The sequence below is a fragment of the Neovison vison genome, chromosome 10 (genome assembly GCF_020171115.1).
Source record: "Neovison vison isolate M4711 chromosome 10, ASM_NN_V1, whole genome shotgun sequence".
Classification (NCBI taxonomy): domain Eukaryota; kingdom Metazoa; phylum Chordata; class Mammalia; order Carnivora; family Mustelidae; genus Neogale; species Neogale vison.
In genome coordinates, this window is record NC_058100.1 from 29551373 (window position 1) to 29566668 (window position 15296).

Below are 15296 nucleotides of genomic sequence, written 5' to 3' on the forward strand. Positions count from 1 at the left end.
TCTCTATTCCTCCGCTGATAAGACACTGTGAGAAGTGCGATTCAGCCTGAAAGAGTTTCCCTTAAACAGAGCTTGCTATAGTCCAACGGATAGACGTCTGATACTAGAGCCCTATGTGCGCCCACTGCAGTTACCGCAGAGTCAGTCCCAAGAGCTTCCTTCTTTAACAGACGCAACACTGCAACGAATCCCTCCTAAAGCACACTTCCCTCACAATGTTGAAAGCGTTTTTTACAGAGAAAGAACGTGGGGATCACCACTGGTCTTGATCATCGAATATGTGTTTGGGATGCCTAAGCGCCATAGCCTGCACTTTACTCACAGTATATAATGTGCCCATGGTCCGTCCACATTCTATCATCATTCCTCAAAGAAGGAGATACTATTATCAATGAGAACACATTTTAAGTAGGATCCCTGAAAAGATACCTTCCTAAGAATAACCTGAAAGGGTCCTGTACGAATCTCTCTATGATTGCTACTCAGACAGGCCCTCCAGTTTCCAACTTAGCACAGACTCATTCCTGAAGTGAGAACGTACAGTAGCACAGTTCCCTCCTGCATTTTAAGTGTTTTGAGACGAGTTAGACACAGTGGAACATCACAGCTGTTGACTTTCCAGTATGTGTCTTAGAGGCCTATGTTCCATACCCTTTCCTTCACTCGAAGGGCACAACGTTCCCTCTCTCCGTAGTTGTTCTTTCTCCATTCCTCCATTAAAAAGACACTGGGAGAAGTGCGATTCCGCCTGAAGGAGTTTTTCTTAAACAGAACTTGCTATAGTCCAAGGGATAGACGTCTGTTACTAGAGCCCTATGTGCGCCTATTGCAGTTACCGCAGAGTCAGTCCCAAGCGCTTCCTTCTTTAACAGACGCAACACTGCAACGAATCCCTCCTAAAGCACACTTCCCTCACAATGTTGGAAGCGTTTTTAACTCTGAAAGAAAGTGCGGATCACCACTGGTCGTGAGCATGCAATATGAGTTTGGGATGCCTAAGCGCCATAGCCTGCACTTTACTCAGAGTACCTAAGATGCCCATAGTCCGTCCGTGTTCTATCATCATTCCTCAAAGGAGGAGACACTGTTATGAATGAGAACACACTTTAACTAGGATCCCTGAAAAGATACCTTCCTAAGAATAACCCGTCAGGGTCCTGTACAATACTCTCTATGATTGCTACACGGACAGGTCTTACAGTTTCCAACTTAGCACAGACTCATTCCTGTCCTGGGAAAATACTGTAGCACAGTTCCCTCGTACATCTGAAGGGTTTTTGAGACGAGTTATACACAATGGATCATCACAGGTGTTGACCTTCCAGTATGTGTCATAGAGGCCTATGTTCCATAACCGGATCTTCACTCGCAGGGCAAAACGTTCCCTCTGTCCATAGTTGTTCTTTCTCTATTCCTCCGCTGATAAGACACTGTGAGAAGTGCGATTCAGCCTGAAAGAGTTTCCCTTAAACAGAACTTGCTATAGTCCAACGGATAGACGTATGATACTAGAGCCCTATGTACGCCTATTGCAGTTACCGCAGAGTCAGTCCCAAGAGCTTCTTTTTCTAACAGACGCAACACAGCAACGAATCCCTCCTAAAGCACACTTCCATCACAATGCTGGAAGCGTTTTTTACTCAGAAAGAAAGTGCGGATCACCACTGGTCTTGATTATCTAATATGTGTTTGGGATGCCTAAGCGCCATAGCCTGCACTTTACTCACAGTACCTAATGTGCCCAAAGTCCGTCCGCATTCTATCATCATTCCTCAGAGTAGGAGACACTGTTAAGAATGAGAACACACTTTAACTAGGATCCCTGAAAAGATACCTTCCTAAGAATAACCCGTCAGGGTCCTGTACGATACTCTCTCTGATTGCTGCACAGACAGGTCCTACAGTTTCCAACTTAGCACAGACTCATTATTGTCGTGGGAAAGTACTGTAGCACAGTTCCCTCGTACATTTGAAGGGTTTTGACACGAGTTAGACACAATGGAACATCACAGGTGTTGACCTTCCAGTATGTGTCATAGAGGCCTATGTTCCATACCCGGTCCTTCACTCTCAGGGCAAAACGTTCCCTCTGTCCATAGTTGTTCTTTCTCTATTCCTCCGCTGATAAGACACTGTGAGAAGTGCGATTCAGCCTGAAAGAGTTTCCCTTAAACAGAGCTTGCTATAGTCCAACGGATAGACGTCTGATACTAGAGCCCTATGTGCGCCCACTGCAGTTACCGCAGAGTCAGTCCCAAGAGCTTCCTTCTTTAACAGACGCAACACTGCAACGAATCCCTCCTAAAGCACACTTCCCTCACAATGTTGAAAGCGTTTTTTACAGAGAAAGAACGTGGGGATCACCACTGGTCTTGATCATCGAATATGTGTTTGGGATGCCTAAGCGCCATAGCCTGCACTTTACTCACAGTATATAATGTGCCCATGGTCCGTCCACATTCTATCATCATTCCTCAAAGAAGGAGATACTATTATCAATGAGAACACATTTTAAGTAGGATCCCTGAAAAGATACCTTCCTAAGAATAACCTGAAAGGGTCCTGTACGAATCTCTCTATGATTGCTACTCAGACAGGCCCTCCAGTTTCCAACTTAGCACAGACTCATTCCTGAAGTGAGAACGTACAGTAGCACAGTTCCCTCCTGCATTTTAAGTGTTTTGAGACGAGTTAGACACAGTGGAACATCACAGCTGTTGACTTTCCAGTATGTGTCTTAGAGGCCTATGTTCCATACCCTTTCCTTCACTCGAAGGGCACAACGTTCCCTCTCTCCGTAGTAGTTCTTTCTCCATTCCGCCATTAAAAAGACACTGGGAGAAGTGCGATTCCGCCTGAAGGAGTTTCCCTTAAACAGAACTTGCTATAGTCCAAGGGATAGACGTCTGTTACTAGAGACCTATGTGCGCCTATTGCAGTTACCGCAGAGTCAGTCCCAAGCGCTTCCTTCTTTAACAGACGCAACACTGCAACGAATCCCTCCTAAAGCACACTTCCCTCACAATGTTGGAAGCGTTTTTAACACTGAAAGAAAGTGCGGATCACCACTGGTCGTGAGCATCCAATATGAGTTTGGGATGCCTAAGCGCCATAGCCTGCACTTTACTCACAGTACCTAAGGTGCCCATAGTCCGTCCGTGTTCTATCATCATTCCTGAAAGGAGGAGACTCTGTGATGAATGAGAACGCACTTTAAGTAGGATCCCTGAAAAGATACCTTCCTAAGAATCACTTGTCATGGTCCTGTATGTGATAGTTTATGATTGCTACACAGACAGGTCCTAATGTTTCCTACAGAGCACAGACTCAAACCTGTCGTGAGAATGTACAGTAGCAAAGTTCCCTCGTACTTTTGAAGTGTTTGAGACGAGCTAGACACAGTGGAACATCACAGGTGTTGACCTTCCAGTATGTGTCATAGAGGCCTATGTGCCCTAAGCTGTCATTCACTCTCAGGGCACAACGTTCCCTCCCCTTAGTTGTTCTATATCCTTTCCCCCTCTGAAAAGACACTGTGAGAAGTGCGATTCCGTTTGAAGGAGTTTCCCTTAAACAGAACTTGCTATAGTCCAACGGATAGACGTCTGATACTAGAGCCCTATGTGCGCCTATTGCAGTTATCGCATAGTCAGTCCCAAGAGCTTCCTTCTTTATCAGACGCAACACTGCAACGAATCCCTCCTAAAGCACACTTCCCTCACAATGATGGAAGCGTTTTTAACACTGAAAGAAAGTGCGGATCACCACTGGTCGTGAGCATGCAATATGAGTTTGGGATGCCTAAGCGCCATAGCCTGCACTTTACTCAGAGTACCTAAGATGCCCATAGTCCGTCCGTATTCTATCATCATTCCTCAAAGGAGGAGACACTGTTATGAATGAGAACACACTTTAACTAGGATCCCTGAAAAGATACCTTCCTAAGAATAACCCGTCAGGGTCCTGTACAATACTCTCTATGATTGCTACACGGACAGGTCTTACAGTTTCCAACTTAGCACAGACTCATTCCTGTCCTGGGAAAATACTGTAGCACAGTTCCCTCGTACATCTGAAGGGTTTTGAGACGAGTTATACACAATGGAACATCACAGGTGTTGACCTTCCTGTATGTGTCATAGAGGCCTATGTTCCATACCCGGTCCTTCACTCTCAGGGCAAAACGTTCCCTCTGTCCATAGTTGTTCTTTCTCTATTCCTCCGCTGATAAGACACTGTGAGAAGTGCGATTCAGCCTGAAAGAGTTTCCCTTAAACAGAACTTGCTATAGTCCAACGGATAGACGTATGATACTAGAGCCCTATGTACGCCTATTGCAGTTACCGCAGAGTCAGTCCCAAGAGCTTCCTTTTCTAACAGACGCAACACAGCAACGAATCCCTCCTAAAGCACACTTCCATCACAATGCTGGAAGCGTTTTTTACTCAGAAAGAAAGTGCGGATCACCACTGGTCTTGATTATCTAATATGTGTTTGGGATGCCTAAGCGCCATAGCCTGCACTTTACTCACAGTACCTAATGTGCCCAAAGTCCGTCCGCATTCTATCATCATTCCTCAGAGTAGGAGACACTGTTAAGAATGAGAACACACTTTAACTAGGATCCCTGAAAAGATACCTTCCTAAGAATAACCCGTCAGGGTCCTGTACGATACTCTCTCTGATTGCTGCACAGACAGGTCCTACAGTTTCCAACTTAGCACAGACTCATTATTGTCGTGGAAAGTACTGTAGCACAGTTCCCTCGTACATTTGAAGGGTTTTGACATGAGTTAGACACAATGGAACATCACAGGTGTTGACCTTCCAGTATGTGTCATAGAGGCCTATGTTCCATACCCGGTCCTTCACTCTCAGGGCACAACGTTCCCTCTGTCCATAGTTGTTCTTTCTCTATTCCTCCGCTGATAAGACACTGTGAGAAGTGCGATTCAGCCTGAAAGAGTTTCCCTTAAACAGAGCTTGCTATAGTCCAACGGATAGACGTCTGATACTAGAGCCCTATGTGCGCCCACTGCAGTTACCGCAGAGTCAGTCCCAAGAGCTTCCTTCTTTAACAGACGCAACACTGCAACGAATCCCTCCTAAAGCACACTTCCCTCACAATGTTGAAAGCGTTTTTTACAGAGAAAGAACGTGGGGATCACCACTGGTCTTGATCATCGAATATGTGTTTGGGATGCCTAAGCGCCATAGCCTGCACTTTACTCACAGTATATAATGTGCCCATGGTCCGTCCACATTCTATCATCATTCCTCAAAGAAGGAGATACTATTATCAATGAGAACACATTTTAAGTAGGATCCCTGAAAAGATACCTTCCTAAGAATAACCTGAAAGGGTCCTGTACGAATCTCTCTATGATTGCTACTCAGACAGGCCCTCCAGTTTCCAACTTAGCACAGACTCATTCCTGAAGTGAGAACGTACAGTAGCACAGTTCCCTCCTGCATTTTAAGTGTTTTGAGACGAGTTAGACACAGTGGAACATCACAGCTGTTGACTTTCCAGTATGTGTCTTAGAGGCCTATGTTCCATACCCTTTCCTTCACTCGAAGGGCACAACGTTCCCTCTCTCCGTAGTAGTTCTTTCTCCATTCCTCCATTAAAAAGACACTGGGAGAAGTGCGATTCCGCCTGAAGGAGTTTCCCTTAAACAGAACTTGCTATAGTCCAAGGGATAGACGTCTGTTACTAGAGCCCTATGTGCGCCTATTGCAGTTACCGCAGAGTCAGTCCCAAGCGCTTCCTTCTTTAACAGACGCAACACTGCAACGAATTCCTCCTAAAGCACACTTCCCTCACAATGTTGGAAGCGTTTTTAACACTGAAAGAAAGTGCGGATCACCACTGGTCGTGAGCATCCAATATGAGTTTGGGATGCCTAAGCGCCATAGCCTGCACTTTACTCACAGTACCTAAGGTGCCCATAGTCCGTCCGTGTTCTATCATCATTCCTGAAAGGAGGAGACTCTGTGATGAATGAGAACGCACTTTAAGTAGGATCCCTGAAAAGATACCTTCCTAAGAATCACTTGTCATGGTCCTGTATGTGATAGTTTATGATTGCTACACAGACAGGTCCTAATGTTTCCTACAGAGCACAGACTCAAACCTGTCGTGAGAATGTACAGTAGCAAAGTTCCCTCGTACTTTTGAAGTGTTTGAGACGAGCTAGACACAGTGGAACATCACAGGTGTTGACCTTCCAGTATGTGTCATAGAGGCCTATGTGCCCTAAGCTGTCATTCACTCTCAGGGCACAACGTTCCCTCCCCTTAGTTGTTCTATATCCTTTCCCCCTCTGAAAAGACACTGTGAGAAGTGCGATTCCGTTTGATGGAGTTTCCCTTAAACAGAACTTGCTATAGTCCAACGGATAGACGTCTGATACTAGAGCCCTATGTGCGCCTATTGCAGTTATCGCATAGTCAGTCCCAAGAGCTTCCTTCTTTATCAGACGCAACACTGCAACGAATCCCTCCTAAAGCACACTTCCCTCACAATGATGGAAGCGTTTTTAACACTGAAAGAAAGTGCGGATCACCACTGGTCGTGAGCATGCAATATGAGTTTGGGATGCCTAAGCGCCATAGCCTGCACTTTACTCAGAGTACCTAAGATGCCCATAGTCCGTCCGTGTTCTATCATCATTCCTCAAAGGAGGAGACACTGTTATGAATGAGAACACACTTTAACTAGGATCCCTGAAAAGATACCTTCCTAAGAATAACCCGTCAGGGTCCTGTACAATACTCTCTATGATTGCTACACGGACAGGTCTTACAGTTTCCAACTTAGCACAGACTCATTCCTGTCCTGGGAAAATACTGTAGCACAGTTCCCTCGTACATCTGAAGGGTTTTGAGACGAGTTATACACAATGGAACATCACAGGTGTTGACCTTCCAGTATGTGTCATAGAGGCCTATGTTCCATACCCGGTCCTTCACTCTCAGGGCAAAACGTTCCCTCTGTCCATAGTTGTTCTTTCTCTATTCCTCCGCTGATAAGACACTGTGAGAAGTGCGATTCAGCCTGAAAGAGTTTCCCTTAAACAGAACTTGCTATAGTCCAACGGATAGACGTATGATACTAGAGCCCTATGTACGCCTATTGCAGTTACCGCAGAGTCAGTCCCAAGAGCTTCCTTTTCTAACAGACGCAACACAGCAACGAATCCCTCCTAAAGCACACTTCCATCACAATGCTGGAAGCGTTTTTTACTCAGAAAGAAAGTGCGGATCACCACTGGTCTTGATTATCTAATATGTGTTTGGGATGCCTAAGCGCCATAGCCTGCACTTTACTCACAGTACCTAATGTGCCCAAAGTCCGTCCGCATTCTATCATCATTCCTCAGAGTAGGAGACACTGTTAAGAATGAGAACACACTTTAACTAGGATCCCTGAAAAGATACCTTCCTAAGAATAACCCGTCAGGGTCCTGTACGATACTCTCTCTGATTGCTGCACAGACAGGTCCTACAGTTTCCAACTTAGCACAGACTCATTATTGTCGTGGGAAAGTACTGTAGCACAGTTCCCTCGTACATTTGAAGGGTTTTGACACGAGTTAGACACAATGGAACATCACAGGTGTTGACCTTCCAGTATGTGTCATAGAGGCCTATGTTCCATACCCGGTCCTTCACTCTCAGGGCAAAACGTTCCCTCTGTCCATAGTTGTTCTTTCTCTATTCCTCCGCTGATAAGACACTGTGAGAAGTGCGATTCAGCCTGAAAGAGTTTCCCTTAAACAGAGCTTGCTATAGTCCAACGGATAGACGTCTGATACTAGAGCCCTATGTGCGCCCACTGCAGTTACCGCAGAGTCAGTCCCAAGAGCTTCCTTCTTTAACAGACGCAACACTGCAACGAATCCCTCCTAAAGCACACTTCCCTCACAATGTTGAAAGCGTTTTTTACAGAGAAAGAACGTGGGGATCACCACTGGTCTTGATCATCGAATATGTGTTTGGGATGCCTAAGCGCCATAGCCTGCACTTTACTCACAGTATATAATGTGCCCATGGTCCGTCCACATTCTATCATCATTCCTCAAAGAAGGAGATACTATTATCAATGAGAACACATTTTAAGTAGGATCCCTGTAAAGATACCTTCCTAAGAATAACCTGAAAGGATCCTGTACGAATCTCTCTATGATTGCTACTCAGACAGGCCCTCCAGTTTCCAACTTAGCACAGACTCATTCCTGAAGTGAGAACGTACAGTAGCACAGTTCCCTCCTGCATTTTAAGTGTTTTGAGACGAGTTAGACACAGTGGAACATCACAGCTGTTGACTTTCCAGTATGTGTCTTAGAGGCCTATGTTCCATACCCTTTCCTTCACTCGAAGGGCACAACGTTCCCTCTCTCCGTAGTAGTTCTTTCTCCATTCCTCCATTAAAAAGACACTGGGAGAAGTGCGATTCCGCCTGAAGGAGTTTCCCTTAAACAGAACTTGCTATAGTCCAAGGGATAGACGTCTGTTACTAGAGCCCTATGTTCGCCTATTGCAGTTACCGCAGAGTCAGTCCCAAGCGCTTCCTTCTTTAACAGACGCAACACTGCAACGAATCCCTCCTAAAGCACACTTCCCTCACAATGTTGGAAGCGTTTTTAACGCTGAAAGAAAGTGCGGATCACCACTGGTCGTGAGCATCCAATATGAGTTTGGGATGCCTAAGCGCCATAGCCTGCACTTTACTCACAGTACCTAAGGTGCCCATAGTCCGTCCGTGTTCTATCATCATTCCTGAAAGGAGGAGACTCTGTGATGAATGAGAACGCACTTTAAGTAGGATCCCTGAAAAGATACCTTCCTAAGAATCACTTGTCATGGTCCTGTATGTGATAGTTTATGATTGCTACACAGACAGGTCCTAATGTTTCCTACAGAGCACAGACTCAAACCTGTCGTGAGAATGTACAGTAGCAAAGTTCCCTCGTACTTTTGAAGTGTTTGAGACGAGCTAGACACAGTGGAACATCACAGGTGTTGACCTTCCAGTATGTGTCATAGAGGCCTATGTGCCCTAAGCTGTCATTCACTCTCAGGGCACAACGTTCCCTCCCCTTAGTTGTTCTATATCCTTTCCCCCTCTGAAAAGACACTGTGAGAAGTGCGATTCCGTTTGATGGAGTTTCCCTTAAACAGAACTTGCTATAGTCCAACGGATAGACGTCTGATACTAGAGCCCTATGTGCGCCTATTGCAGTTATCGCATAGTCAGTCCCAAGAGCTTCCTTCTTTATCAGACGCAACACTGCAACGAATCCCTCCTAAAGCACACTTCCCTCACAATGTTGGAAGCGTTTTTAACACTGAAAGAAAGTGCGGATCACCACTGGTCGTGAGCATGCAATATGAGTTTGGGATGCCTAAGCGCCATAGCCTGCACTTTACTCAGAGGACCTAAGATGCCCATAGTCCGTCCGTGTTCTATCATCATTCCTCAAAGGAGGAGACACTGTTATGAATGAGAACACACTTTAACTAGGATCCCTGAAAAGATACCTTCCTAAGAATAACCCGTCAGGGTCCTGTACAATACTCTCTATGATTGCTACACGGACAGGTCTTACAGTTTCCAACTTAGCACAGACTCATTCCTGTCCTGGGAAAATACTGTAGCACAGTTCCCTCGTACATCTGAAGGGTTTTGAGACGAGTTATACACAATGGAACATCACAGGTGTTGACCTTCCAGTATGTGTCATAGAGGCCTATGTTCCATACCGGGTCCTTCACTCTCAGGGCCAAACGTTCCCTCTGTCCATAGTTGTTCTTTCTCTATTCCTCCGCTGATAAGACACTGTGAGAAGTGCGATTCAGCCTGAAAGAGTTTCCCTTAAACAGAACTTGCTATAGTCCAACGGATAGACGTATGATACTAGAGCCCTATGTACGCCTATTGCAGTTACCGCAGAGTCAGTCCCAAGAGCTTCCTTTTCTAACAGACGCAACACAGCAACGAATCCCTCCTAAAGCACACTTCCATCACAATGCTGGAAGCGTTTTTTACTCAGAAAGAAAGTGCGGATCACCACTGGTCTTGATTATCTAATATGTGTTTGGGATGCCTAAGCGCCATAGCCTGCACTTTACTCACAGTACCTAATGTGCCCAAAGTCCGTCCGCATTCTATCATCATTCCTCAGAGTAGGAGACACTGTTAAGAATGAGAACACACTTTAACTAGGATCCCTGAAAAGATACCGTCCTAAGAATAACCCGTCAGGGTCCTGTACGATACTCTCTCTGATTGCTGCACAGACAGGTCCTACAGTTTCCAACTTAGCACAGACTCATTATTGTCGTGGGAAAGTACTGTAGCACAGTTCCCTCGTACATTTGAAGGGTTTTGACACGAGTTAGACACAATGGAACATCACAGGTGTTGACCTTCCAGTATGTGTCATAGAAGCCTATGTTCCATACCCGGTCCTTCACTCTCAGGGCACAACGTTCCCTCTGTCCATAGTTGTTCTTTCTCTATTCCTCCGCTGATAAGACACTGTGAGAAGTGCGATTCAGCCTGAAAGAGTTTCCCTTAAACAGAGCTTGCTATAGTCCAACGGATAGACGTCTGATACTAGAGCCCTATGTGCGCCCACTGCAGTTACCGCAGAGTCAGTCCCAAGAGCTTCCTTCTTTAACAGACGCAACACTGCAACGAATCCCTCCTAAAGCACACTTCCCTCACAATGTTGAAAGCGTTGTTTACAGAGAAAGAACGTGGGGATCACCACTGGTCTTGATCATCGAATATGTGTTTGGGATGCCTAAGCGCCATAGCCTGCACTTTACTCACAGTATATAATGTGCCCATGGTCCGTCCACATTCTATCATCATTCCTCAAAGAAGGAGATACTATTATCAATGAGAACACATTTTAAGTAGGATCCCTGAAAAGATACCTTCCTAAGAATAACCTGAAAGGGTCCTGTACGAATCTCTCTATGATTGCTACTCAGACAGGCCCTCCAGTTTCCAACTTAGCACAGACTCATTCCTGAAGTGAGAACGTACAGTAGCACAGTTCCCTCCTGCATTTTAAGTGTTTTGAGACGAGTTAGACACAGTGGAACATCACAGCTGTTGACTTTCCAGTATGTGTCTTAGAGGCCTATGTTCCATACCCTTTCCTTCACTCGAAGGGCACAACGTTCCCTCTCTCCGTAGTTGTTCTTTCTCCATTCCTCCATTAAAAAGACACTGGGAGAAGTGCGATTCCGCCTGAAGGAGTTTCCCTTAAACAGAAGTTGCTATAGTCCAAGGGATAGACGTCTGTTACTAGAGCCCTATGTGCGCCTATTGCAGTTACCGCAGAGTCAGTCCCAAGCGCTTCCTTCTTTAACAGACGCAACACTGCAACGAATCCCTCCTGAAGCACACTTCCCTCACAATGTTGAAAGCGTTTTTTACAGAGAAAGAACGTGGGGATCACCACTGGTCTTGATCATCGAATATGTGTTTGGGATGCCTAAGCGCCATAGCCTGCACTTTACTCACAGTATATAATGTGCCCATGGTCCGTCCACATTCTATCATCATTCCTCAAAGAAGGAGATACTATTATCAATGAGAACACATTTTAAGTAGGATCCCTGAAAAGATACCTTCCTAAGAATAACCTGAATGGGTCCTGTACGAATCTCCCTATGATTGCTACTCAGACAGGCCCTCCAGTTTCCAACTTAGCACAGACTCATTCCTGAAGTGAGAACGTACAGTAGCACAGTTCCCTCCTGCATTTTAAGTGTTTTGAGACGAGTTAGACACAGTGGAACATCACAGCTGTTGACTTTCCAGTATGTGTCTTAGAGGCCTATGTTCCATACCCTTTCCTTCACTCGAAGGGCACAACGTTCCCTCTCTCCGTAGTAGTTCTTTCTCCATTCCTCCATTAAAAAGACACTGGGAGAAGTGCGATTCCGCCTGAAGGAGTTTCCCTTAAACAGAACTTGCTATAGTCCAAGGGATAGACGTCTGTTACTAGAGCCCTATGTGCGCCTATTGCAGTTACCGCAGAGTCAGTCCCAAGCGCTTCCTTCTTTAACAGACGCAACACTGCAACGAATCCCTCCTAAAGCACACTTCCCTCACAATGTTGGAAGCGTTTTTAACACTGAAAGAAAGTGCGGATCACCACTGGTCGTGAGCATCCAATATGAGTTTGGGATGCCTAAGCGCCATAGCCTGCACTTTACTCACAGTACCTAAGGTGCCCATAGTCCGTCCGTGTTCTATCATCATTCCTGAAAGGAGGAGACTCTGTGATGAATGAGAACGCACTTTAAGTAGGATCCCTGAAAAGATACCTTCCTAAGAATCACTTGTCATGGTCCTGTATGTGATAGTTTATGATTGCTACACAGACAGGTCCTAATGTTTCCTACAGAGCACAGACTCAAACCTGTCGTGAGAATGTACAGTAGCAAAGTTCCCTCGTACATTTGAAGTGTTTGAGACGAGCTAGACACAGTGGAACATCACAGGTGTTGACCTTCCAGTATGTGTCATAGAGGCCTATGTGCCCTAAGCTGTCATTCACTCTCAGGGCACAACGTTCCCTCCCCTTAGTTGTTCTATATCCTTTCCCCCTCTGAAAAGACACTGTGAGAAGTGCGATTCCGTTTGATGGAGTTTCCCTTAAACAGAACTTGCTATAGTCCAACGGATAGACTTCTGATACTAGAGCCCTATGTGCGCCTATTGCAGTTATCGCATAGTCAGTCCCAAGAGCTTCCTTCTTTATCAGACGCAACACTGCAACGAATCCCTCCTAAAGCACACTTCCCTCACAATGTTGGAAGCGTTTTTAACACTGAAAGTAAGTGCGGATCACCACTGGTCGTGAGCATGCAATATGAGTTTGGGATGCCTAAGAGCCATAGCCTGCACTTTACTCAGAGTACCTAAGATGCCCATAGTCCGTCCGTGTTCTATAATCATTCCTCAAAGGAGGAGACACTGTTATGAATGAGAACACACTTTAACTAGGATCCCTGAAAAGATACCTTCCTAAGAATAACCCGTCAGGGTCCTGTACAATACTCTCTATGATTGCTACACGGACAGGTCTTACAGTTTCCAACTTAGCACAGACTCATTCCTGTCCTGGGAAAATACTATAGCACAGTTCCCTCATACATCTGAAGGGTTTTGAGACGAGTTATACACAATGGAACATCACAGGTGTTGACCTTCCAGTATGTGTCATAGAGGCCTATGTTCCTTACCCGGTCCTTCACTCTCAGGGCAAAACGTTCCCTCTGTCCATAGTTGTTCTTTCTCTATTCCTCCGCTGATAAGACACTGTGAGAAGTGCGATTCAGCCTGAAAGAGTTTCCCTTAAACAGAACTTGCTATAGTCCAACGGATAGACGTATGATACTAGAGCCCTATGTACGCCTATTGCAGTTACCGCAGAGTCAGTCCCAAGAGCTTCCTTTTCTAACAGACGCAACACAGCAACGAATCCCTCCTAAAGCACACTTCCATCACAATGCTGGAAGCGTTTTTTACTCAGAAAGAAAGTGCGGATCACCACTGGTCTTGATTATCTAATATGTGTTTGGGATGCCTAAGCGCCATAGCCTGCACTTTACTCACAGTACCTAATGTGCCCAAAGTCCGTCCGCATTCTATCATCATTCCTCAGAGTAGGAGACACTGTTAAGAATGAGAACACACTTTAACTAGGATCCCTGAAAAGATACCTTCCTAAGAATAACCCGTCAGGGTCCTGTACGATACTCTCTCTGATTGCTGCACAGACAGGTCCTACAGTTTCCAACTTAGCACAGACTCATTATTGTCGTGGGAAAGTACTGTAGCACAGTTCCCTCGTACATTTGAAGGGTTTTGACACGAGTTAGACACAATGGAACATCACAGGTGTTGACCTTCCAGTATGTGTCATAGAGGCCTATGTTCCATACCCGGTCCTTCACTCTCAGGGCACAACGTTCCCTCTGTCCATAGTTGTTCTTTCTCTATTCCTCCGCTGATAAGACACTGTGAGAAGTGCGATTCAGCCTGAAAGAGTTTCCCTTAAACAGAGCTTGCTATAGTCCAACGGATAGACGTCTGATACTAGAGCCCTATGTGCGCCCACTGCAGTTACCGCAGAGTCAGTCCCAAGAGCTTCCTTCTTTAACAGACGCAACACTGCAACGAATCCTTCCTAAAGCACACTTCCCTCACAATGTTGAAAGCGTTTTTTACAGAGAAAGAACGTGGGGATCACCACTGGTCTTGATCATCGAATATGTGTTTGGGATGCCTAAGCGCCATAGCCTGCACTTTACTCACAGTATATAATGTGCCCATGGTCCGTCCACATTCTATCATCATTCCTCAAAGAAGGAGATACTTTTATCAATGAGAACACATTTTAAGTAGGATCCCTGAAAAGATACCTGCCTAAGAATAACCTGAAAGGGTCCTGTACGAATCTCTCTATGATTGCTACTCAGACAGGCCCTCCAGTTTCCAACTTAGCACAGACTCATTCCTGAAGTGAGAACGTACAGTAGCACAGTTCCCTCCTGCATTTTAAGTGTTTTGAGACGAGTTAGACACAGTGGAACATCACAGCTGTTGACTTTCCAGTATGTGTCTTAGAGGCCTATGTTCCATACCCTTTCCTTCACTCGAAGGGCACAACGTTCCCTCTCTCCGTAGTAGTTCTTTCTCCATTCCTCCATTAAAAAGACACTGGGAGAAGTGCGATTCCGCCTGAAGGAGTTTCCCTTAAACAGAACTTGCTATAGTCCAAGGAATAGACGTCTGTTACTAGAGCCCTATGTTCGCCTATTGCAGTTACCGCAGAGTCAGTCCCAAGCGCTTCCTTCTTTAACAGACGCAACACTGCAACGAATCCCTCCTAAAGCACACTTCCCTCACAATGTTGGAAGCGTTTTTAACACTGAAAGAAAGTGCGGATCACCACTGGTCGTGAGCATCCAATATGAGTTTGGGATGCCTAAGCGCCATAGCCTGCACTTTACTCACAGTACCTAAGGTGCCCATAGTCCGTCCGTGTTCTATCATCATTCCTGAAAGGAGGAGACTCTGTGATGAATGAGAACGCACTTTAAGTAGGATCCCTGAAAAGATACCTTCCTAAGAATCACTTGTCATGGTCCTGTATGTGATAGTTTATGATTGCTACACAGACAGGTCCTAATGTTTCCTACAGAGCACAGACTCAAACCTGTCGTGAGAATGTACAGTAGCAAAGTTCCCTCGTACTTTT